Genomic DNA, 23823 nt, shown 5'->3' on the forward strand with positions numbered 1-23823 from the left:
GGCTAAAAGGCCATGACCCCATTGTGGCAGGGGGAGGGGGGGTGGGTCTTTGAACAGAAATGGACCAACTAAAAGGCCTGAAGAAAACTGAAGTCACAGACTTACTGTCAACAAGAGGCAGTAGTGCTTCCATATGTGCTAAAGCAAAAATCCAGTCGAAACTCTTCAGCACTGCCCATGAGTTGAGATATGATGTCGGCACTTCAGTGACGGCACAAGCAACTCAGCTGGTGTGCAGCAATCACAAGCCAGTATGAGCAGAGATGACACTTGAAAAGTATCTTAAAGTACTACCTCAGTTTAACCTCATTTCTGTGTGGCTCCCTGAAGACCCGTGGCAACAGACGAGTGCAGCTGTGCCACCAGAGAACAGGTGATGGGTGATAGGTGGTTCCAGAAGCTCTCAAAGGTGGCTGCCTATAAGAGGAGTCACAACAAGACCTCGGTGGCTCGGTGTTGATGAGTTCCTCGTACCCTTCACAGTTCACTCCTCCAGAGAGGGATAAGTCCTGAAGGAATTGTCTCCGGCCTTTCCATTCAAGAGAAGATTGAATCGTGTCTGGGAAAAAGATAAATGAATTTGTAGAGTAAAACAAATGCCAGAGAGTAAGCAACCCACATAGGAGAAACTCTTCAGTCAATGTATAGAGAGAGCACCTGCTAGGTGATGAACAGGGCAACATCCCTGCGCTCATGGAGCTGACCATCTCAAGAGAGAGGCCAACCTGAATTTCACAGTTATCTAACTATGATTGTGATCGTTGTTAACCCATAAAGATTTGGGGAGCCATGAGAGATGTGTTGGCTAGATGGAGATAAAAAATAGAGGTTGCTGCTCTGTTAATCCTGTTTTGTTATGAAGAACAACTGATTTAGGTGATGAATTTAATGGGCAACTCTAGAGTGTGTTTGAGCTCATTAAACTCTAACATGACACCCAGGAAACTCCACAAATAAGCTCAATCCACAACCCCTTTAAAATCAAGAGCAAAACTGAAAGAAAGCCAAACTAACATACAACAGTTCCAAATGCACAACATGGATCTAAAAGATTTGTCACTTCACAGTTTTTAAGTTCAGGTCAAATCCCGTTAGAACATATCTGTACATAGTTAAAATAAAAATCCCTGGTCCTACCCAAAGCCTCTCATTTAGAATTTTAAGTACAACAAGAGAATGTTGGCAATTCTGTTATTTCATCCCTGACAGGAATTGACCTCATTTCTCCAATTGGCTTTGTGTATTTTAAAATTGACCAGAATGCCATGTGTGTTTGATTAGCACTTCACACCTTGTTTACAGTATATGGCGTTTGGGGGGGGTGGGAGGGCTGCTGTTGGCATCTGTCCAGCTGTTCCTGATGAGGCCGCCAGGCTGAGAAACCTCCCTTGATCGGGACAAGTAGGGCAAAGGCCAAGCTGACTGAGTAAAACATCAAATGGTCCTGTTTTTTCCTTTTTCTTTTTTAAAGAAATGCCCTAAAGCCTGAGCTGGACTCCTAGAGCTCTCTTTATTCCCCAGAACCAGCATCTAGGAAAGAAGAGACTTGTTTATGGTACTGCCCTTTCCCCTTGGCCACAGCAGAGTGTTTTTCCTTAGGGCTAAAGGTGTAAATGGCAACTGTTTCCAAGACTATTCAACTCACATCGCTGCTGAACTAGTCAGGACTGATACGAACAACTTCCCTTGCACCACCCCAGGCGTGGGGAGGCCTCGTGGGGCATTGGTGGGGAGAGAGCCTTGCCGGGCAAGGGGACAGGGTAGCCGGGAGTGAGGTCAACACAGTCATGACTGGGGAGCCTGATTCATCAGACTCACAGAGGCAGACAAGATGGTATAAGACGGGGTTCATCCAGGTTTCAAAATCAGAGAATGGAGGAACTCGGGAGAGAAGAACGAGGCCCAGAAGTTCGGAGAAACTTGCTCAAAGCCATACAGCTAATAAGTGGCAGAGCCAGGAACAGAACCTTAGACTTTTGACTCCCAATGAATTTATCCTGTTAACTACATTGGTCAAAATCACATAGAGTCAAAATTACCCTCAAAAACTCCTTAAATTGCCCATATATAGGGACAACAAGATGCTCATTTGGAAAGCAGGCACTCAGGACTACGACCGAGGGAAGGAAAAGCTGGCCCAGATCACCAGTTGCATGATTACTCTAGCATCTATTTTTATAGAGTGGAAGGGGCCATGGAATCACCCAGCCTTCTAAAACATTCTTTTTTTCGTGCTCTCTTCTCTTTGTCTTCAGAATATATAGTTTGTGTGAGTTCAGTGGGTGGTAAGGCGCCCACTATGCGTCAGGAACCCTACTGGCCAGTGGGGAGTTACTGCTACTGCTACTGCCAGTGTTACTGCTGATAATAATAATAATATAACCAAGGTATTAAGAGCTGAGTATATGCCACCACTATTCTAAGAGATTTATTAACTCCTCTAATACCATTGATGAATAAGCAAGTGCCCGCTTTCAAAGAACTCACTGTTCAGGGAAGTGGTTGAATATTAGAATCCCTTGGGGAGCTTTGAGAACACCCTAATGTGTGGGCTCTAGCTCCAGAGATTGTGCTTTAATCGGATAGGGGGATAGCCTGAGCACCAGGATTTTTTGAAGCTCTCCAGAAAATTCTAATGTGCAGCCACGATTGAGAACCACTGAGCCAAGGTAAAGCACACAGATGTGTAAACCTGCAGTGACAGGTGAGTGTGCCACAGTCTGGGTCATCCCTGTGTGCTAAGAGAGCCCATAGGTGGGACACCTGACCCAGATACCGAGAGTCAGGAATAGATTCCCAGAGGAAGTGAAATGTGAGAGAGCATCACTCCAGGCCTATCTCACCAAGGTGTGTCCAAGGGGAGTCTGTTCCCATCATGCTGCTTTCACTCACAGCTACCCAGTTGGCCCTGTCCCAGATGGAACCTTCTAGTTTTAAAGAGCCTGAGCCAGTTAAGGTCAAACCAGCACTTGTGAGGGTAAGAGGTCCCCCCACAAAGCCAGGTACTGGCTTTCACACCGACAGGAGGTGCCTATCTTCTGCCTGTGTTTGTCAGCAGCAGAGCCTCTGTGCCCAGGAGCGACTGAACAGGACTGGGCATCTGGCTTGTTTGAGGAACTTCCCTTCTCGGCGTAACCCGAGTTGGGGTCTTGACCACAGAACTCCTGATTAATATTACAGCCACACTATAAATGAGATGGATTTTTTGTGCTAATTTAGGGACTGAGAACCATTTATAACATTGCTTTTGATGGGTAAACATTCTAGTTCCAAACAATCAACGGGCAAAGAATTCTTAGAATATGTTCTAGCTACGGAAATTGAGTCTGTATGGTATACATTACATTCCGAGATATTAATCAGAACTGATAAAGTGGGTATAAGATGTAAAATATTGTATTTTATTTTATTTTTTAGTCGCACCGCGAGGCTTGTGGGATCTTCGTTCCCTGACCAGGGTTTGAACCCAGGCCCTCAGCAGTGAAAGCACAGAGTCCTAACCACTGGACCACCAGGGAATTCCCAAAATATTGTATTTAAAAATCCACATTTGGCCTAACTACATCAATGTGCCATACACCAAATTGTTTAATATGTAGAACAAAACGGGAGGCTGGTTAAAAATTTACTTGAAAACATTTTGCAAATTGACTAAAACTTTAAAATTTTCAGACTTTCTGTTGATACATTTTGAATTTTTGAAAGCAAGTTATACACAAATGACAGTGGATGAAATGAAACCTCCTGGCCTTACTGTAAGTGACCTTCAGTCCTGGAGGTGAGAGACATGGGACGTGCAGATCTTCTCCGAGGCAGTGGTGCGTGTGAGCAGGCCGTTCATCTGCATCACCACAGGGAACTCAGCAGCCCAGGGGCCCAGGGAACAAAGATGAGTGATGGGAGATCTAATTTGAAGTTGTCTAACAAGATTACCAGTAGTTTCTGCTTCTAGCACCTTATCCCAAGAAACGAATTGAAGATGTGTGTAAAGATTTAGCAAAACAAGAGCAAAAACTCTGGGAATAATTTAGTTTTCCAAAATGGAGGATTTGTAATTACAAATTTGTGATTACAAAATTAATTATGTAATATCCATAAAATAAAATACTATGCAACCATCAGGAATGATGTTAAAGAAGCATATTGATTGACATGAAAAGATGTTTATAATATTGAATACTCTTTGACGAAAAGACAGGATACAAAGTTATATTCCTAGGACCAACCTCATGACTAACACAAAGCAGTATTGAGTAGCGAAACAATAATATTAAACATTTATATCCATTTTTGTTTAAAAAAAGCTAAATACATTTTTAAAAGAGAATTATAGACATTAAAGTATTTACAGAGATTATCTCTGAGTGGTAGGATTATATGTCATTTTTATTCCTTTTTATTTATCTCTATTTGCTCATTTTTCTACAATGAGTGTGTATTACTTTTGTTAAGTTAAAAAATAAAAATAAAAAAGCTTCAGACTTGTGACTTATACATCTCTATGTCTGTCTTTGAGTAGATGATATTCCTTCAGGGGATTTATATTTCTGAAGACCTTGTAAAGTGATGCATCTCCAATCTGAAACTTTGCTCATCACTTGCTTTAAGTAAGTACAGTTACTACATGTGATTTATATCTCATAAAGCTGTTTTTAAAATGTTACCTCTAGATTTTTTAGGGTACGAATTCTGTATGATACTGTAATGGTGCATACATGACACTGCACTTCACTTGTCAAAACCCATAAAACTTTACAACACAAAGAGTTATCCTTAAAGTATGCAAATATTTAGAAGATCGTTTAGGAGGTAAGGGATCCCGGGATGGAATACAGAAATTGACAAAGAATCTAAAAGTGTTACAAGTCTATGAAACAACCTCACTGAAAGGAATGGGGGAAAAGTTGCTGACCTATGTAACCTTGGAAATGAAGGGAGTCTGTAAGACTAAAGAAAAAAGGAACTGCACACAAACCTTGTAGTCTGATTGATAAAGTTGTTTCCCACAGTCATATGTGTTAACAATTCTGATACCACCGTGAATGTCTGCTGAAACTAAATAATTAACTAAATTGATGAGGGACCGTGAGAGCCAGGTTTCTCACTGTTAGAGCAGGGGTTACAGAGAAGCAAGGGGAGGAGGCTAAAGTGATCCACGTGGTAATGGGTTAGAATTGGAGACACTGGTATGAACTCATGTTTAGTTTAATTTAGACACAAGTGATTATGTATTAAAATATTTATAGATATGTGTATATACATGCGTGAGTAAACACACATGTATTTCCTTGCTCTGTCAGCTAAGAGGGATTTTAAGCCCTCTTAAGCAACAGCAACAAATATTCTTAATCCCCCTCGCCTTACTTACACAAATAGTAGCATATTATACACACTGCTCTGCACCTTGCTTTTTCACTTAATATATCCTACATATCTCCTATATCAATATATAAAACTCACAATTTTTTTCACAGCTGCACAGAATTGGGTTGTGTGGATATAACATAATGGCTTCCTATTAGTAACATGTATTATTTCCAATCTTTTGCCATTTCAAATAATGCTGCAATAAATCCCCTCATACATGCATCATTTTGTACATACACAAGTATATCTATAGGTTAGAGTCCTAGAAGTGAGAATGCTGAATTAAAGGAAAGTGTACAAGCATTTGTAATTTGATGAATGAATACAAACAAATTTTAGAGCTTAGAAGTTGTTCCATTTTCATACTCCCACCAGTAAATTACAAGAGTGCCAGTTCTACCTTACCAACAGTGCGATGTCCTGCTTTTGGCATTTTGCCAATTCAACCGGTAAGCAATAATACCTCTGCAGGTTTAATTTGCATGTCACTTATTATAAGTCAAACTGAGCATCTTTCATAAATTTAAGGCTCATTTGTATTTCTTTTAATTTTCCATTCAGGTCATTTTCCCATTTTATTCTTGAGCTGCTGGATTTTTTTCTCATGAATATGAAACAGTTCTTTAAGGGAAATTTGTTCTCGATCTGTGATACAAGATGTAGAAATGTTTCCCAGTTTGTCCCTAGTCTTTTGACTTTGCTTAAGACATTACGTTGGCTGGGAATTCCCTAAGATGGCGGAAGACTAAGACGCGGAGATCAGCTTCCTCCCCACATATACATCAGAAATACATCCACACACGGAACCGCTCCTATAGAACACCCACTGAACGCTGGCAGAAGACCTCAGACCTCCCAAAAGGCAAGAAACTACCCACGTACCTGGGTAGGGCAAAAGAAAAAAGAATAAACAGAGACAAAAGAATAGGGACGGACCCTGCACCAGTGAGAGGGAGATGTCAAGGAGGAAAGTTTTCCACACACTAGGAAGCCCCTTCGCGGGCGGACACTGCAGGTGGCGGAGGGGGGAAGATTCGGAGCCACGGAAGAGAGCGCAGCCACAGGGGTGTGGAGGGCAAAGTGGGGAGATTCCCGCACAGAGGATCGGTGCCGACCGGCACTCACCAGCCCGAGAGGCTTGTCTGCTCACCCGCCGGGGCGGGCGGGGCTGGGAGCTGAGACTCGGGCTTCGGTCGGAGCACAGGGAGAGGACTGGGGTTGGCGGTGTGAACACAGTCTGAAGGGGTTAGTGCACCACTGCTAGCCGGGAGAGAGTCCGGGGAAAAGTCTGGACCTGCCGAAGAGGCAAGAGACTTCTTCTTCCCTCTTTGTTTCCTGGTGCGCGAGGAGAGGGAATTAAGAGCGCTGCTTAAAGGAGCTCCAGAGATGGGCGTGAGCCGCGGCTAACAGCGTGGACCACAGAGACGGGCATGAGATGCTAAAGCTGCTGCTGCCACCACCAAGAAGCCTGTGTGCGAGCACAGGTCACTCTCCACACCCCCCTTCCGGGGAGCCTGTGCAGCCCGCCACTGCCAGGGTCCCGGGATCCACGGACGACTTACCCAGGAGAACGCACGGCACGCCTCAGGCTGGTGCAAAGTCCTGCCAACCTCTGCCACTGCAGCCTCGCCCCACATCATGTCCCTCCCTCCCCGCGGCCTGAGTGAGCCAGAGCCCCCGAATCAGCGGCTCCTTTAACCCCGTCCTGTCTGAGCGAAGAACAGACGCCCTCAGGCGACCTACACGCAGAGGGGGGGCCAAATCCAAAGCTGAGCCCTGGGAGATGTGTGAACAAAGAAGAGAAAGGGAAATCTCTCCCAGCAGCCTCAGGAGCAGCGAATTAAATCTCCACAATCAACTTGATGTACCTGCATCTGTGGAATACCTGAATAGATAACGTATCATCCCAAATTGAGGAGGTGAACTTTGAGAGCAAGATTTATTTTTTCGCCTTTTCCTCTTTTGGTGAGTGTGTATGTGTCTGCTTCCATGTGAGATTTTGTCTGTATAGCTTTGCTTTCACCATTTGTCCTAGGGTTCTATCCGTCCATGTGTTTTTTTGTTTTTTTTTACTTAAAAAAATTTTTTTTTCTTAATAATTTTTTTTATTTTAATAACTTTATTTTATCTTACTTTATTTTACTTCTTTTAATCCTCTTTCTTTCTTTCTTTCTTTCTTTCTTTCTTTCTACTTTTTCTCCCTTTTATTCGGAGCCATGTGGAGGAAAGGCTCTTGGTGCTACAGCCTGGAGCCAGTGCTGTGCCTCTGAGGTGGGAGAGCCAACTTCAGGATACTGGTCCACAAGAGACCTCCCAGCTCCAAGTAATATCAAATGGTGAAAATCTCCCAGAGATCTCCATCTCAACACCAATACCCAGCTTCACTCAATGACCAGCAAGCTACAGTGTTGGACACCCTATGCCAAACAACTAGCAAGACAGGAACACAACCCGACCCATTAGCAGAGAGGCTGCGTAAAATAATAATAAGGCCACAGGCACCCCAAAATACACCACCAGACATGGACCTGCCCACCAGAAAGAAAAAATCCAGCCTCATCCACCAGAACACATGCACTAGTCCCCTCCACCAGGAAGGCTACACAACCCACTGAACCAACTTTAGCCACTGGGGACAGACACCAAAAACAATGGGAACTACGAACCTGCAGCCTGCAAAAAGGAGACCCCAAACACAGTAACGTAAGAAAAATGAGAAGACAGAAGAACACACAGTAGATGAAGGAGGAAGATAAAAACCCACCAGACCTAACAAATGAAGAGGAAATAGGCAGTCTACCTGAAAAAGAATTCAGAATAATGATAGTAAAGATAATCCAAAATCTTAGAAATACAATGGAGAAAATGCAAGAAACATTTAACAAGGACCTAGAAGAACTAAAGATGAAACGAGCAAAGATGAACAACACAATAAATGAAATTAAAAATACTCTAGAAGGGATCAATAGCAGAATAGCTGAGGCAGAAGAACGGATAAGTGACCTGGAAGATAAAATAGTGGAAATAACTACTGTAGAGCAGAATAAAGAAAAAAGAATGAAAAGAATTGAGGACAATCTCAGAGACCTCTGGGACAACATTAAATGCACCAACATTCGAATTATAGGGGTTCCAGAAGAAGAAGAGAAAAAGAAAGGGAATGAGAAAATATTTGAAGAGATTATAGTTGAAAACTTCCCTAATATGGGAAAGGAAATACTTAATGAAGTCCAGGAAGCACAGAGAGTCCCATACAGGATAAATCCAAGGAGAAACACGCCAAGACACATATTAATCAAACTGTCAAAAATTAAATACAAAGAAAACATATTAAAAGTAGCAAGGGAAAAACAACAAATAACACACAAGGGAATCCCCATAAGGTTAACAGCTAATCTTTCAGCAGAAACTCTGCAAGCCAGAAGGGACTGGCAGGACATATTTAAAGTAACGAAGGATAAAAACCTACACCCAAGATTAGCAAGGATCTCATTCAGATTTGATGGAGAAATTAAAAGCTTTACAGACAAGCAAAAGCTGAGAGAGTTCAGCACCACCAAACCAGCTTTACAACAAATGCTAAAGGATCTTCTCTAGGCAAGAAACACAAGAGAAGGAAAAGACCTACAATAACCAACCCGAAACAATTAAGAAAATGGGAATAGGAACATACATATCGATAATTACCTTAAATGAAAATGGATTAAATGCTCCCACCAAAAGACACAGACTGGCTGAATGGATACAAAAACAAGACCCATATATATGCTGTCTACAAGAAACCCACTTCAGACCTAGAGACACATACAGACTGAAAGTGAGGGGATGGAATAAGGTATTCCATGCAAATGGAAACCAAAAGAAAGCTGGAGTAGCAATTCTCATATCAGACAAAATAGGCTTTAAAATAAAGACTATTAGAAGAGACAAAGAAGGACACTTCATAATGATCAAGGGATCGATCCAAGAAGAAGATATAACAATTGTAAATATTTATGCCCCCAACATAGGAGCACCTCAATACATAAGGCAAATACTAACAGCCATAAAAGGGGAAATCGACAGTAACACAATCATAGTAGGGGACTTTAACACCCCACTTTCACCCATGGACAGATCATCCAAAATGAAAATAAATAAGGAAACACAAGCTTTAAATGATACATTAAACAAGATGGACTTAATTGATATTTATAGGACATTCCATCCAAAAACAACAGAATACACATTTTTCTCAAGTGCTCATAGAACATTCTCCAGGATAGATCATATCTTGGGTCACAAATCAAGCCTTGGTAAATTTAAGAAAATTGAAATTTTATCAAGTAATCAAGTATCTTTTCCGACCACACTGCTATGAGACTAGATATCAATTGCAGGAAAAGATTTGTAAAAAATAAAAACATATGGAGGCTAAACAATGCACTACTTAATAATGAAGTGATCACTGAAGAAATCAAAGAGGAAATCAAAAAATACCTAGAAACAAATGACAATGGAGACACGATGACCCAAAACCTATGGGATGCAGCAAAAGCATTTCTGAGAGGGAAGTTTATAGCAATACAATCCTACCTTAAGAAACAGGAAACATCTCGAATAAACAACCTAACCTTGCACCTAAAGCAATTAGAGAAATAAGAACAAAAAAACCCCAAAGTTAGCAGAAGGAAAGAAATCATAAAGATCAGATCAGAAATAAATGAAAAAGAAATGAAGGAAATGATAGCAAAGATCAATAAAACTAAAAGTTGGTTCTTTGAGAAGATAAACAAAATTGATAAACCAGTAGCCAGACTCATCAAAAATAAAAGGAAGACTCAAATCAATAGAATTAGAAATGAAAAAGGAGAAGTAACAACTGACACTGCAGAAATACAAAAGATCATGCGAGATTACTACAAGCAACTCTATGCCAATAAAAGGGACAACCTGGAAGAAATGGACAAATTCTTAGAAATGCACAACCTGCCAAGACTGAATCAGGAAGAAATAGAAAATATGAACAGACCAATCACAAGCACTGAAATTCAGACTGTGATTAAAAGTCTTCCAACAAACAAAAGCCCAGGACCAGATGGCTTCACAGGCGAATTTTATCAAACATTTAGAGAAGAGCTAACACCTATCCTTCTCAAACTCTGCCAAAATATAGCAGAGGGAGGAACACTCCCAATCTCATTCTATGAGGCCACCATCACCCTGATACCAAAACCAGACAAAGATGTCACAAAGAAAGAAAACTACAGGCCAATATCACTGATGAACATAGATGCAAAAATCCTCAACAAAATACTAGTAAACAGAATCCAACAGCACATTAAAAGGATCATATACCATGATCAAGTGGGGTTTATTCCAGGAAGATAAGGATTCTTCAATATACGCAAATCAATCAATGTGATACACCGTATTAACAAATTGAAGGAGAAAAACTATATGGTCATCTCAATAGATGCAGAGAAAGCTTTCGACAAAATTCAACACCCATTTATGATAAAAAGCCTCCAGAAAGTAGGCATAGACGGAAATTTCCTCAACATAATAAAGGCCATATATGACAAACCCACAGCCAACATCGTCCTCAATGGTGAAAAACTGAAAGCATTTCCACTAAGATCAGGAACAAAACAAGGTTGCCCACTCTCACCACTCTTATTCAACATAGTTATGGAAGTTTTAGCCACAGCAATCAGAGAAGAAAAGGAAATAAAAGGAATCCAAATCAGAAAAAAAGTAAAGCTGTCATTGTTTGCAGATGACATGATACTATATAGAGAGAATCCTAAAGATGCTACCAGAAAACTACTAGAGCTAATCATTGAATTTGGTAAAGTAGCAGGATACAAAATTAATGCACAGAAATCTCTGGCATTCCTACACACTAATGATGAAAAAACTGAAAGTGAAATCAAGAAAACACTCCCATTTACCACTGCAACAAAAAGAATAAAATATCTGGGAATAATCCTACCTAAGGAGAAAAAAGACGTGTATGCAGAAAATTATAAGACACTGATGAAAGAAATTAAAGATGATACAAATAGATGGAGAGATATACCATGTTCTTGGATTGAAAGAATCGACATTGTGAAAGCAATGTACAGATACCCAAAGCAATCTACAGATTCAATGCAATCCCTATCAAACTACCACTGGCATTTTTCACAGAACTAGAACAAAAAATTTCACAATTTGTATGGAATCACAAAAGATCCAGAATAGCCAAAGCAATCTTGAGAACGAAAAACAGAGCTGGAGGAATCAGGCTCCCTGACTTCAGACTGTACTACAAAGCTACAGTAATCTAGACAGTATGGTACTGGCACAAAAACAGAAACATAGATCAATGGAACAGGATAGAAAGCCCAGAGATAAACCCATGCACATATGGTCACCTTGTCTTTGATAAAGGAGGCAGGAATGTACAGTGGGGAAAGGACAGCCTCTTCAATAAGTGGTGCTGGGAAAACTGGACAGCTACATGTAAAAGTATGAGATTAGATCACTCCCTAGCACCATACAAAAAATAAACTCAAAATGAATTAAAGACCTAAATGTAAGGCCAGAAACTATCAAACTCTTAGAGGAAAACATAGGCAGAACACTCTATGACATAAATCACAGCAAGATCCTTTTTGACCCACCTCCTAGAGAAATGGAAATAAAAACACAATTAAACAAATGGGACCTAATGCAACTTAAAAGCTTTTGCACAGCAAAGGAACCCATAAACAAGACCAAAAGACAGCCCTCAGAATGGGAGAAAATATTTGCAAATGAAGCAACTGACAAAGGATTAATGTCCAAAATTTACAAGCAGCTCATGCAGCTCAATAACAAATAAACAAAAAACCCAATCCAAAAATGGGCAGAAGACCTAAACATACATTTCTCCAAAGAAGATATACAGACTGCCAACAAACACATGAAAGAATGCTCAACATCATTAATCATTAGAGAAATGCAAATCAAAACTACAATGAGATATCATCTCACACCAGTCAGAATGGCCATCATCAAAAAATCTAGAAACAATAAAAGCTGGAGAGGGTGTGGAGAAAAGGGAACACCTTGTACTGCTGGTGGGAATGTAAATTGATACAGCCACTATGGATAACAGTATGGAGGTTCCTTAAAAATCTACAAATAGAACTACCATATGACCCATCAATCCCACTACTGTGCATATACCCTGAGGAAACCATAATTCAAAAAGAGTCATGTACCAAAATGTTCATTGCAGCTCTATTTACAATAGTCAGGAGATGGAAGCAACCTAAGTGTCCATCATTGGATGAATAGATAAAGAAGATGTGGCATATATATATAATGGAATATTACTCAGCCATAAAAGAAACGAAATTGAGTTTTTTGTAGTGAGGTGGATGGACCTAGAGTCTGTCATACAGAGTGAAGTAAGTGAGAAAGAAAAACAAATACCATATGCTAACACATATATATGGAATCTAAGAAAAAAAATGTTATGAAGAACCTTGGAGTAAGTTGGGAATAAAGACACAGACCTACTAGAGAATGTACTTGAGGATATGGGGAGGGGGATGGGTAAGCTGTGACAAAGTGAGAGAGTGGCATGGACATTACGTTTGGACATAGCTAGTGGGAAGCAGCCGCATAGCGCAGGGATATCAGCTTGGTGCTTTGTGACCGTCTGGAGGGTGGGAGGGAGGGAGACGCAAGAGGGAAGAGATATGGGAACATATGTATATGTATAACTGATTCACTTTGTTATAAAGCAGAAACTACCACATCATTGTAAAGCAATTATACTCCAATAAAGAAGGGGAAAAAAAAAAGATATTATGTTGATATGTGAATACTTTTTTTTTTTTTTTTTGTGGTACGCGGGCCTCTCACTGTTGTGGCCTCTCCCGTTGCGGGTCACAGGCTCCGGACGCGCCGGCTCAGCGGCCGTGGCTCACGGGCCTAGCCGCCCCGCGGCATGTGGGATCTTCCCGGACCGGGGCACGAGCTCGTGTCCCCTGCATTGGCAAGCGGACTCTCAACCACTGCGCCACCAGGGAAGCCCGTGAATAGTTTTTTTAATAGTCCTATTTAACAATCATTTTAATCTTTACTCAGGAGAAAATATCTCAACTGCTCCAGGCCTCTGGACCCTTAGAAACGTCACGTGATGTCAGGCCCCTGTGTTTTTGTAGGATTTACCTACCTTTCTGGGATGCAAGTGTCTTGCTAAGGCATCTAGATCATCAGCCACTTCCTGCTCACCAGGTCCAATCAGTTGTGAATCTAAGAGTGATTCAAGACAGGCCTCAGTTAACCAAACCTGGGGATTTGGGTGTTTTGTTTTGTTTGTTATTACTGTACAGATCACGTAGGACCTGCATGGGCTGCCCTATAATTTGGCCATGGGGAACTCATACCATCAGCTTCTGCCAGGCCTGTAGGTCAGACTATTCTGAAAATGTTTCTGACCCTTGCTGTCTATTTTTGTCATGATACTTACTTTGCATCCATCCATTAGTGGCCTCTACTGAGCCTCTGCCATATTCCATGTGTCATATTTTTTCTCCCCATAGAAATCAGTGTGCTCGTTTCAATTGGGTTATTTCCTGACAGCCACTATAGCAGTAGTCAAAGATGCTGGTACTCTCCTTTCCAGTACTTCTTAAGGTCTTGGTGGTTTCCCATAGCTGTTGGTGAACAGTGTCTTCCAGCCCTTCGAAGGACATAGCTAGGAGATGAGCGAGCAGCTCACCATTAAAAATTTACCCCAACATTCCTATCTCCTTAAGTATTTGAATTATTTCCTTCACATTACACTAAGGAATTTCCAGCTTCTCAACTTCAGTTGGCATGGGTAAGCCAGGGCAGTCCACAAAAAGCAGGTCCATGTTTGCACATTGGTGAGAATGACAACTCAGACGTGGCTAAGACTTCCCTCACTTAGTTTCAGAATTGCTGCAAAATATACACAAATGAGTAAGGATACATGTTGGTGTGAGCCGTCAGATACCTAAGGATCCCCACTGTTAATCACAGAGGTGTATCCTAAGTTTGGTGGTCTCAACAGCTCTCACAGAATAATGAATTCATCAGGTCAACAGAGTTTAGAAACACAGCTGTCTATCATCTTTCATATCAATTTAGGCCGAAAGAAGGAAAGCCCATGCCATGATTCAGGGGTCCACTTATTTCCGTGAAAGGAATTTCTTAGTCAATTGCAGATACAACAACCTGGTTCCTGCTGCCTTTATGGCTTTCTGCATCATCAGGCCAACTTGAAGATTTGTTGCAGCAGGCCTGGGCAATAGTTTGCCTCAGTTAGCTTCAGTGGGCCAGCTTTTAATATAAAAATGGAGCATACAATTAAATTGCCCCTAGCCCAGTAATTTCAGAATCTCTGGTAATTTCACCCACATTGATAATTTCAGTCTAACCTAAAATTTTAATATTTCCTATTTGACCCAGCACCATCAGAATACCACTTAGGTATTCCATCTTTTTTTTTTTCTCCTAATATAAATTAGCAAAACAATCTCCCCTCAGTTTGACTTTTTAAACTGGCCACTCAGGGCATGCTGGGCTCTGATTCTAGTTATGTTTTGGCAAACAATGGAGGGCAGAGGGTAAGTGAAGAACTGACTTACTGTTGCAAGCCGGCTAAGTTGTTGTGGGGTCTTCAAGTAAGTAAGATAGATTCGTAAGAAGGGAAGCAGGGCAACTTTCTTTAGCAAGGGAGGCTCAGAATATGCTGCAGATTCCATACACAATCTATTTCAATTTGGGGGCAACATTCTTTTCCAGACAGAGTTCTAACTTTCCCTTTTTAGAAGTGGGGAATCTGTGAATTCAACTAATATAGTTTGGCAATCAATAAGATCCAACTTTTAGTTTGGTTTCATCTACCTTAGCCCAGTGGCTGCAAAAGACAAGTGTTTTTAAGTACCATCACAGAAAGTTTTTTGTTTTCAGCTGATCCTTGGCCAACAATTTAGGACTCTGAGCTGGACATTCTCTTTCTTTAAGCTGTCCAGCAGTAACTACCCACTCTTCAGTTCCTTGTGGCTTTCAGACTGTTCTGTGTCAGTTGCCACTTGTTTCTGCAAAGTCTTGTCTTTAATGAGCAGTTCAGATGATCTTCTGGTTAACAATTTTGCCACTGTGTGGCATGGGCTCCCAGAGTTCCGTCCTTTAATACTAGATGGATTTTTATTGCTGTCACCACAGAGAGTCCAAATGATGAATCCCAGGTTCTGATTGCTTCCTGAGAGGCTTTTGCCAGCAATTCCTCCTGCCATTGGTTTCTATATGAATCAAGGTTCTTTTTATAAGCAACAGAAACAAACTCACACTATTTTAAGCAGAAAACAGATTTATTTTTTTAAAAATGCGTGGAGTTGATCATAGGCTCTGCAGAAGCCAGAGGATCAGATTTAGAGGTTGCAGATGAGCTGGGAACTATGCCCAAACTCATGCTATGGAGGGAGTCTGCTGGGTACACACACTGCCACTTGTACCACTAACGTCAAATCTTGGACAAGGACAAAAAATGTCTGTGTTTGCTGCCTCGGGGAAGTGGTTGCAGGAACGACCACTGTGGCCACCTGTGTCAGAACAGAGGCAGTATGGTCTCTACTTTTTTGTATCACTAGTTTCCAACTCAAAGTCCTGGAGAGGGGCATTTAATGGGGAGGACCTTGAGTACATGCCTCCACTCTACACAGAAGACTGGTAGCCTGGAAAAGCAAAATATCCAGCATTCCAGCTTCTGTACTGGAGCTGGGGGTTTGCAAATATAGGAAGCAGTGCTTGGATGCTGGGAAGCCAAAAGGAATGACAAATGACCAGTTAGGCTTATAAGATCAATTGACATTTACAAGAAGAAGAGATTTCTCTTTCAAACTCCTCAACAGTAAAAAGGGCATTCAAGGTCTCCATTTTATTTACTGGCCTAGAGTGTATTTTTGCTCATCTTTCTTTATTTGCACTGAGTAGGACAGAAGGAGTAAGAGGACTCTTTTAAATCAAATGACTATATTTTGTTTGGTCTCTGTACTTTATTGATATACTGAACCTATGCCATTTTCAAGTATTAGATTTTATATAGATTAATTCCAATATTTTAATTTCCTCTATGTTAAAATGCTAGAAAAATAGCAGAGTCATGAAATAAAATAATAGAAACACACTCTTTAAAGAAAGTTTTATTTGCTGGTACAATATCCTAAGCCTTCTTGCGTTTGCTTTGCTTTGTTTCGTTTTAAGTAGAACTGATGATGGTCCAGTCTTTACGCAGGAAATTGGATTTAGTGAGTGGCAGTCACAGCCACACAGCGAGTCCTTAAGTGGTAGTCCATTTCCAACACTAAGCCTCTAGACATCGCACTAATCCCGGCAATATGAGAGAGAAAGCCAGATCAAAGCCCATTTGGAGAAAGAAAGAAAATAATCCCAAACTGCTCCTTTGATGTCACATTAGGCCATTAATACACATCACATCTGTTTAATTTAAAACTTCTGCCTAGTGCTGGTACGACTTAATTGCCCACCTCTTGAGACCCAGCATTAAGTTACTGTGTATTTGGATGGGAAACATGATTTGTGCCATAGTCAATGATGAGGTTTAGAGTCAAGTCCATAGTCATGCATTCTCTATACTCTCCACTGACCTGACCGCATGTCCCTCACAATGTCTTCAGAGGATGAGGGGACCATAAATCTGTGCAAAGATGGGTCTCTCCACCCTGTGCTGCTCTCTTCCTGGACACTGCCTTTTGATTCCCTACAGTATAATGAGAAGTCTGTTAACTAAGTGTCTCTTGTCTCTCTCAGTGACCGGTCATTTCCTTCCTGCCCTTACTCTGTCTCATGTTGGGGAAGAGAAGGGTCGGTTGTTAGGTTTTTAACGGACGCAGGCCTCTCACTGCTGTGGCCTCTCCCGTTGAGGAGCACAGGCTCCGGACGCGCAGGCTCAGCGGCCATGGCTCACAGGCCCAGCCACTCCACGGCATGCGGGATCTTCCCGGACCGGGACACAAACCCGTGTCCCCTGCATCGGCAGGTGGACTCTCAACCACTGCGCCACCAGGGAAGCACTAATGGTATCTTTAAAATATATCCATCCTTCAGACTCTGATCTCTATTCATATTCCAAGTACTTTTACAGCATGGTCCTTTTTTGGGTTTTTTTGTGGGTTTTTTTGATTATAGAAAGTTTCTCTTACAGATTTTATCAGGCTTTGTGCAAAAACTGGAGGAGGAGTTGAAATAATTGAAAAAAATTAAAGAAAATACAGGGCTTAAAAATTATATGAAATGGCATTATGAACTATGTTTACCTCTAGCCATCTTGGGAAATGCAGAAATGGCATATCAGATTTAGCAGAAACCAGCTCATGCTTTCACCTCTTGTCTCTATAGACTAGCAGGAGAAGCAGCTAGACATTCATAAAAAGAAGCTGGAAGGAGAAACCAAAGGTGCCATAGAGGGAGTAGAGTTATGCGAACTCTACTCTTGCAAAAGGGACATCCGATGTGAGATAACCAGCATGGTCTGAAACTGTGAGCCTTATGCACAATACTTAGGTGTTTATAGACAACTGGGAAAAAAAAAAAAGAAAGAAAGAAAACAAAAGAGAGTTCATAACCATTTGGCACTCTTCTCTCAGTCCTCAAATGTAGTATAAGCTTTAGATGAGCTCCTTTTGTTGTTAGCATACATAGGAGATGGAAAAAGAGAGAATGATAATGACCAAAACATAGGCCAATGTCAAGGCTAGCTAGCTTTTCTCGAGGTCATTTAGTGAGCTCCGACTGAGATCAACCTATTAGCTTAGAGCATCTTAAACTTCTCCCAAACAATATCAAGGAAAAGGAAAGTGAACACATATCTTTGGCAATTGGAGAGATGATGCCAGCACTGCAAGCAAAATTTTCTTTAAAATCCCCTGTTTTATCCTAAAAATTTGTATAAATGTTGCATTCTATTCATACTGTGGTCTTTTTATATAAAATATTTTAAGTTAAGACTATTTAGCAAAATCAGTCCTTCCAGAAATTGTGTTCCATTAGTCTATGATTTTGCAAAGTCCATAGCCCACTGCCAAGGCTGTCTCTGAGAGGGCCACACTATCTATCTGAGAAGAAGATGAAGAACAATTAGTTCAATTCCAAATGTTGCATCTGAAAATACTGTGACTTTCAGTTAAGTGTATTCGACCATTTAGCCAAATATTTTAATAACCTGTAGAAACCCAGGGAATATAATTTTAAACTTTGGCCTGCTTTGCTCTCGGTTGAGCAAACCGAGCTTTGCATGACTCCTTTCCGCCAGGAGATGCTTAGTTCTATCAGAGGCATTGCTCACTCTCAAAATTTGATCCAAATCTGGAGTTAGTGTTAAATGACACCATGTGTTTCATCTGGTTAAATAAGGTCAATAAATCATGTTCCTTTTGTTTCAGAAAACTATGATATTCAGTCTTCTCATGTTGAAAGAATACTAATTGTGAATTTAAGAAATTTGGAGGGGGAGCGGCAACTCTTAACACTGCATTTACCGTGCCCACTCATCTTGCCTTCAGAATTCTGGGGTATTTGAGAAGCAAATCTACTTTTCTTATGGCCTAAATTATGTCCAAAAATGTTTTGAGAAGTGACAGCATTGTTAAATAGGGATGCAACCTCCCAAGAAAAGGCAATATTATTTGAATATTTAAGTGAAAATTTAAAAATCATCTATAACTGAATGAATGTCAGAGATAAGGTTAAACATGAATTCCTTCCTTTGAAAAATGAAAACTCATACTTAGGCCTCTATGGTCATCAAAACTCCACCGTCCAATATTAATATCCCTGTAGTACCTAATACTGATTCTGCATGGAAATATGTGGAGAAGGAGGGGGCTGCCAAAGGTGAAAATCTCTTAATTGAATATAAATAATTTAACGGTTCCAGAATTCCCAGAGTAATTTATATCTACATAAGTGTGGGTTAAAGGTGGGGAGGAAAGAATGGTAGATGTAAAATGCAGTAATTTGCAGTTTTTTTGGCTCAAAATCTAGCCTGAGTGACTTCAGTGTATAAAAGATCAAATTAAGAAAGTGTTGTCCTCTTGTTTCCAATGCCTCATCCTTTATCTGGATTCATCTCCCGGTCTGACCTGTTCTCCACAGTCCTCCATAGGCCAAGGAGATAATCCACGTGATTGGGAAGCTTTCCTTCCTGACTACTAAAGGAACTTATTCATTCCACAACCAGGCTTCTAAGTGCCAGGGACTGTGCCAACACAGGAACAGTAGAATGTCTCTGGCCTAAGGTTTCCTAGCCTAGTGAGAGCGACAGATCAATAAATAAGTAAATTTAAAATGTGAGTTCTCTGCCTGAGGTAGAAATGTACAGGGTGCTCTGGGGACACAGAGGGGGCCACCAGACCTAATAGTAGGTGCCCAAGAAGGCAAATGCAGAGTAGATACAGAACCAAGACCCCAGGTTCTGAAATGCCCGGTGAACGTCCTGGTGAGACATTGATTTGGGATCAGAAGGGGCAGTGTGTGTGGCTTTGGCTATTGCCCCACTGTGGGCTTGCTCCACGCAGGGTGGGCTCTGCGTCATCCAGACAAGGTCACTTTCAACTGATGGGAAAAGTTTCAACTGATGGGCAAAGAGGGGTAGAGCATGGAGAGGAGCTTCCAGTTCAGGGAGAGGAAAACATTCTCCAAGGAAGCACCAGATTCCTGAAACGTGTCCAGCCCTTGTGGAAAAGATACAGTTTGGGCTGCGATTCAAGCAGACTTCTGAGGAGCTTCAAACGCTCGGACTTGGCAGTTCAACTCCAACAGCTCTCGCAAGCTCTTCCTATTCAACTGCCGCTTCTAAGGCAAAGTCATTGTTTACAGCCTGGCGGAGCTGGAATATTGTTGAAAAAACAAACTTGTCGTGACAGTTGGGGTTTATAACCACCCTCGGACTTAAGCTAGAGGCGAATTGGAGGGGCTTCCAGCACGGCGGCCTGACGGCTTTCTGCGGGCCCCACGTGTCTCCCCCTGGGTGAGGCTGAGGGGAACCGGGGTCTCAGATTTGTGAGCGACTCCTTTTCGGTGAACACCATTCTCACCTGCCACGTCCCTAAGGGCACCTGGAACTGCATTGCCGCCGTTTTCCACAGCATTTCCGCAGACCCCAGCCCTGCAGGTCCTGCACACCCCACCGCTCCTTCCACCGCCAGGCACAGGGTGGGCGGGGCATCCGGGCGGGGGCGGGACCCTAGGAAGCGGTGGGCGGGCCCGCGCACTAATACCTGCCTGCACCTGGGGCGGGGTCTGGGCTCAGCCTCGCGGGCCTGGGCGGTGCCACCAGCGCTGCAGGCAGTCAGGCGACCGCACATTCCGCTTGGGAATAGAGTGTCGTAGCGCTAGATAACGGACTCTGTGCTCCTACCGGACGGATACCTCGCTCAAGTGACAAGTCTCGAGACAAATTTCCTCATCCACAAAATGGGGTTAATGATCCTTACATTTTAGAGCTGTTTGAGGATTAAAAGAGAGATGTGTCTAATTACCTACGTGCCTAGCACTGGTAGGAACTCTTCAGAGTTAGTTTCTTTCCACATTCAGTAGTTCCCGAGGGGCTGTTAGTTTTCAGGCACCGGAGATGTAATGTAAAATAACCCTCAAGAAACCTGTTGGTCCGTGGAGAAGACAGACAAGTGAATGGGTAGTGGGGAGTGAAGTAACGGCAGGATTGCTGGGCGCTCCGGGAGCACCCGGGAGAGGCCCCTAAGCAAGTTTCAAGGTGTCAGGGCAGCCTTGCGACAGGGGAAAAAATATCAGAAGGCGCTGGCAGGGCAGAAGGGGCTGAGGAGGGAGAAGAGGCTGCAGTTAGAGAGATCAGAGATGGGATGAAAGCAAGGACAGAGGGAAGCCGACTGGAAAGGTGAAATTACAGGGCCGGACCATGGAAGAACTCGCAAATTATAAAACTTTAGTGACTGTAGATTTTTATCTTCAAGCAAAGGGAAACCATTGAAAGACTTGGATTTTAGAAAAATTCCTCTGAGTAGAGATCACATAGATGCAAGGTACACTTTTACTTCCAAGTTCCTCACCATTAGCAACATCATTTGAGGGTCAAATGAAGAATTCTTCTGGAGTCTAAAAAATACTATTTGGAATTTTTCAGGTTAGGTAATCCTGAGTTCTCAGAAACAACTAGAAGGATTTGTTCTTCCTCTACAAGTGGGATAGAGTTTGGTTTTAATATCCCCTCTACTAATCAGGCTTGGTTCCAAGGCAAATTTTATTGCTCCGTTGGAAAAAAAAAATTAAACTTTTGTATCTTCATTACTCAACTCCCTCTTGGTAAACTTGCTTTCTACCTCACCTCCAGGTGCCTGGATGCTGGGATCAAGAAGCTATGAGGCTTCTATGAGAGAAAAGTGTTATCAGGCTTGCATAAGACCAACCCCTCCCTAAAGATGTTCTGGAGACCAAGCCAAATAAGGTGGAGTTGGGCAGGGTGGAGGCTTCAGGCTCAGGCTTGCAGGCTGGCTTGGGGGATTAGAAGCCCTGAACAATTTAGAGGGGTTATTCCGCTCCCTTTGTTTCCTGTTAGGTGATATGTGAGTTGGTTATGTTTTTATTTCCATGATTTGCCCCTGAACATTGCTTTTGAAACGGCAGTTTGCAGGATTAGCTAATAACCATGCTGCTGTCCTTGTTTAAACCCACTGAACAGTGATTTAATGTCAGATTGCTCTGTGCAAGCTTCAGGTGCTCTCCACCTAGCCCTAGCCTTGCACGGGGAGGGTCACTGAGTGGGTCTGGGGAGGAGTTATTTGGCTTCTCCTGAGAGATCCTCCAAGTGGGGGAGTTGTGAGAGAGTGAGTCCTGTCAACATCAACTCTTTTTTTTTTTTTTTTCTAGTTGATTATATGGGACACAATGCAGATCTGGAATTTAGCTTTGAGCTGCTCCTAATTTGTTCTGCGATCTGGGATTATTTTATTTCTTCCATTCTCTGAGGCTTAGTTATGAGAGTTTGAGTAAGTGGTGGAAGTTTCCTTCTGGTCCTAGGAGGGTCTGAGTCTTCAGAGCAGTCAATGTCAAATCTCCGCGTTTAAAGGCATAACATGAAATTATAATCTAATGAACTCTTCTCAGACACTCCTCTGGGTCTACGTCTTTGTCTGCCAACCAGTCTTTGCCACTGAAAATTGATTTCTAAGTGAAACTGCAAATCTTGCCAAATATACAGGATTACATAAAGTTGATGAAAGTAATGTTAGAGATGGCAAAGCCTTTGACCAACAAAATTTAGCCAGGTCAGAGTACCTAAAAGCTGAAGGAAAAAATCAACAAGGTAAGTGCTTCAAAAGAGAATTAATTAGCCAAAGATTTAATAGAGCTCTTTGGGGAAAATTGGTGAAGCCCACTCACATTCTTATAAAAATGATCATTCTTTAAAAGTCAAACATGATTATGAAGGATATCAGAAAGTGACGCCAATAAAGTGGTAAATTCTTGATTTTTGGAATTATAAACTAAGATAAAATATATTTACTTTTATAATTTCATTATGTTTTTCAAAATAAAATGCAATCAAACTTTCTTTTTCTATGACATGAGTCCATTTTAGATGGCCATTTTTGGATGCCAATATCTCCTGTATTTATTAATTTTCCACTTCGTTTCCAAAGGATTTGAGATGTCTTGCATTCTGTGTTGAACATCAGTATATTCTAAATTCTTTGCCACCAAAGGGATCCATTTCCTAATGCCTCTCTTATGGTCTTCATTTTTTAAATATATTTTGCCTACTAATTGGCACTTTTAAAGTAGTGGTTTTTCCTATGTTAAATGAAATTTCATGTACTTGCTTCTGATTAGCACCTCAGATAGTGGCTATAATCATAGCTAAAAGTCGAGGTGTCCCTCTGACCCCCAGTCATACTCAGTGTTGGACACCATGGGCTTAGGGAAGGAGGGCTTCCAGGGCTTGGTCAAGACATAGGATCCAAGCCATGGAGAAGGGGGAGGGTAAGACAAGAAACTCAGATGATAATATGGTCACTCAGCTGTGACTGGCCTATCGAGCAATAGGTCTGACTAAGTCTTTCCAAGTCTGGGGCGTAGAAGACAGTGAGTGAAGGACATTCTTAATTTATGCCCAGCCTGCATCAGTACTGGTTTGGGAACCAGTTCAGGTCTGAGTGCCAGTGAGGTGAATAGAGAGCACGAGTAGATGGGGAATTTAAGATGAGGACTAAACGACAAGTGTTTATGTTTTGTCTTCCGTAGCATACTCAGGGGAAGCTCAATTTATTCCAGGCAAAGTTCTTCTTTCATCTTTCTTTTCTGTCTAGATCTGCTTTCTCCTGTCCTATATCAGTGACTTGGGGAGGTATCCTGCATGGTAGTGATGAAACCAGCTTTGTTAGTACAGTTAGCAGAAGTGTAAAGTCCTTTCCAACC

The sequence above is a fragment of the Pseudorca crassidens genome, chromosome 9 (assembly GCF_039906515.1).
Source record: "Pseudorca crassidens isolate mPseCra1 chromosome 9, mPseCra1.hap1, whole genome shotgun sequence".
Taxonomy (NCBI): Eukaryota; Metazoa; Chordata; class Mammalia; order Artiodactyla; family Delphinidae; genus Pseudorca; species Pseudorca crassidens.